We start from the raw sequence: 3,442 nt of genomic DNA, 5'->3' as shown, positions 1-3,442 counted from the left end.
AGTAACTATCTTCCTCGAAAAATGCGTCACTCAAACGAAATTGTGATGTAACTACGTCTCTCCTTCCACTTCCCTCCCAATTTGTGGTATCCACACTGTATTTTGCTTGGCTCCCAGAATCTGGCATAGGTGCAAATGGTAACTGGTTCTATATTACCTGTTGCTGTTGCTTCCTTGACACCCCATTCTGTGGATTCAAATTGGCATTTTGCACATTATTAGTCAATACAGCCTTACACTCGTTCCTCCAATGCCCCATTTTCCTGCACCCATGACAAGGAATTTTTTTTTAGCCTCATCTCTGTTCATTCTTCCTCTCGGTTTACCCCCATTTCCATCTCCTTGATTCTTATTATTTTTCAATTGATTCAACTGGAGTTCCTGTTGCTTTGCTAATTTTACTTGTGCTCTCATTACCTTCTCTTCTAAATTCTTTCGTTTATTGTCAATTTCATCCCCACAATATTTTGCATATTTCAGAATTTCGTCAACAGGCGTGGCCTGCAGCAGATTTTATGATCTTTAATCATTTGCAAAATTTCTGGCTTTAACCCTGACGCAAACCGATAAATAAAATGTGTCATGTCTTTCGTATGAATGTTTTCCAATCCACTGTATTGTTTGAGTACCTGTAAAAGGCGCTCATAATATGCACAACGTATATTGCTCTGATGCTCACATATACGCTGTTTGACACGCCTGGTGGTCATGCCGCATATTTCGGATCGCAAGGACAGATGAATAAATAAACAACATTGCTGGAGTTGCAGTTTGTGTGACTCCGCTGTTGCCAAAGCTTCTCAGATTCCAAATTAAGACACTTCGTACTTGTAGTTAGGTGACAAACACTACACCCCCCACATGGGTAATGACCCACAACAGGGGGAAGACCCCATGTGTTCAGTACTGTACGGGTATCTTCTATTGCTTGAATTCTTGGACGTGTATGCACAAGGAAGTCCTTAAGACCGCACCCTTTTATAAGAAAAAAGGGGTTTCTCCCATTCATGTTGAGTGCTGGTCAAAATCTTCCAGTGTTTGTTGATACATTTACTAACAAGATTGGAAATTGGGTTGTAAGTGGTGACACACGTTAATGGTACATTGCCTGGCGGTTCTTTGACGTATTCTTCCAAAAGGGCCTCCCTATTTTTATTTTTAGCTCTTTTATTACTCTTCTGTAGAAGATGTTTTCGATAACCCCTATGGTATAATTTATTCGTCAGTTCTCTGGCTTGGTCTTTGTAGTCGATCAATTCACTACAATTACGTCGAGGTACAGTTTGGCCCTCACTGCTTCCCCAACACTAGCCAAGCACCACACTGTGACATTGAAGTGAAACTAGCGGCCCCTGTTCCACTGCATACTGGTCTGTGGCAAAAGGTCAGGCATCCATGTGGTGAAGTCCATCTGGTAAGATGCACCTGCTGGGCATGGAATAAGCTGGCTAAACTGGTGTGGATAAAAAAACCAAAGGGGGGAGTGAAGAGGTAGCGCTCCAAGAGCATAAGAGGTGGGTACATCCTCCTCCTGCTAAGTTTAGGGAAAGCACACAGCTTTGTTAAAATACCCTTATAAACTTGGAAAAAAATGAAAAAGTGTCCCTCTAGAATTTGTGTATCTCCTAATGTCAGGGAAAGCACACAGCCTTGTTAAGATTTTAACAAAGCTGTGTGCTTTCCCTGAACTTAGGAGACACACAAACTCTGGAGGGACACTTTTTTCCATTTTTTCCAAGTTTATAAGGGTGCATCCCTTTGTTTAACAAAAACTGGTGTGGACACACAGACTGTACTTGAAAAACCTCCCTCTGCTTCATAATTCGAGAGGAGATTTAACTAACCCTGGAGTAAGTAGACAGCTGCGTAGCAGAAAATCTGGTAATATTGGGGAACACCTTCAATAATAACACTTTTATTGTGCTATCTAAATGCTTACAACGTGCTGCCTTCACAGCTATAGATATTCCAACATACCACCAACTTCGTAGATATATGGTATATTTGGAGTGGGAAGAATGGTGCACCCTAGGGTAGCCAGATACCACACTTTCCAGAAAGTGGTCATCAGGTGGGAAGGAGCCTGGTAGCCCACAGGCTACCAACAACATCCTACCATGAGGTCATTTTCCAAAGATAAACAAGGCACCCCTAGCACACCGAACTCTGATCTCGACTGAACTGGAAGAAGTATTACTGCACCAAGTGTTTGGCCAAGAGAGACTGCACCGATGCCAACTTCATCTGTTGAACTTAGTGGCTAGCAAAGGGGAAAGGACTGTGCCTGCTTTGTCCTGCTTGAGGAGAAGTCATTTTCCGAGCCCAGCCAGAGCAAGAGACTCCAAGAACCAGCTGACACAACAGCTAAAGAAGTTTGCTAAGTGTGAGAGGTATCCCAGGCACCCGGATCGCTGCTCCTCATCGCTGTGCAGAACCGAGGACCGGAACCCCACTGTCAGAAGTTGCTTCAGAGTCTGCTGGACCCGGTGGGTTGTCGGAGTGCAGCTTGGTTGCCTAGAAGTGCAGGTACAGCTCCGCTAAGGATTTGGCTGTGACTGTGTCACTGGAGAACTTTCAGTTCAGTGCAACTGGAGTTCAGCCCGACATGGGAAGACCTCGAGGGAAGTAGAGCGCTGTGGCCAGGATCACCTCACCAAGCTGGTAGACTGGGGGACAGAGGAGCATCTGCAGGAAGAGCTCCTTCAACCATACAGAATCCACACCACCTTTGAGCATCTTTAGCATCCTGTATCCTCAGACACAGGACATAGGAATCCATTGCAACAAGGATAAAGTCCCTGGAACATTCGGAAGACTGTTTCTTCTGTGGAGGTAACTGTTTCTGATTCGCTCACTGCCAGAGTTGTGAAGAAAATAGAAACCTTCTCAGGGGTCTCACTGATACCTGGTCCTTTTAAACCAACAAAGAAGAAATTGGCACAGAAGCTGAAATATAAAATACATATTTATTTACCTCAGATGAGGGAGACTATGTCACACAGTGCCCTCAGAAACTGTATGAGGCAGTCTAAGGAGTACAGAAAACAGGGGCCTTATAAACCCTTAGGGTTACATAGTCAGCATAAAACCAAGGGGAGGTCCTGGCTCATTTAAGCATGCAAAATGACTAATATGGGTATGCAAGATGTGCTTGCTCAACAAAGTGGGAGGAGAGTTACTTCTCTATACATCAGTAAAAATAGCCTGCCAGTTGGATAAGAGGAGCAGGTGCATTCTACTAGCTAGGCCCTTCTGAGCATGTGCAAGGATCTGAAGAGGGAAACAGCACATGGCGAGCACATGGCTAACTACAATGGCTGCCAAAATACAAAAACGGCTTTCAGATCATGCTAACAAATGCCTGCAATCTTTAACAGTTGGTTGCCCAAAGTAACTCTAACTTACTGCATTACAACTAGTTAAGCTTTCTGGTGAAAAAGCT

The sequence above is a fragment of the Lissotriton vulgaris genome, chromosome 6 (assembly GCF_964263255.1).
Source record: "Lissotriton vulgaris chromosome 6, aLisVul1.2, whole genome shotgun sequence".
Classification (NCBI taxonomy): Eukaryota; Metazoa; Chordata; class Amphibia; order Caudata; family Salamandridae; genus Lissotriton; species Lissotriton vulgaris.
The sequence above is the reverse complement of the archived record's forward strand: the minus strand, read 5'-3'. Positions refer to the sequence as shown.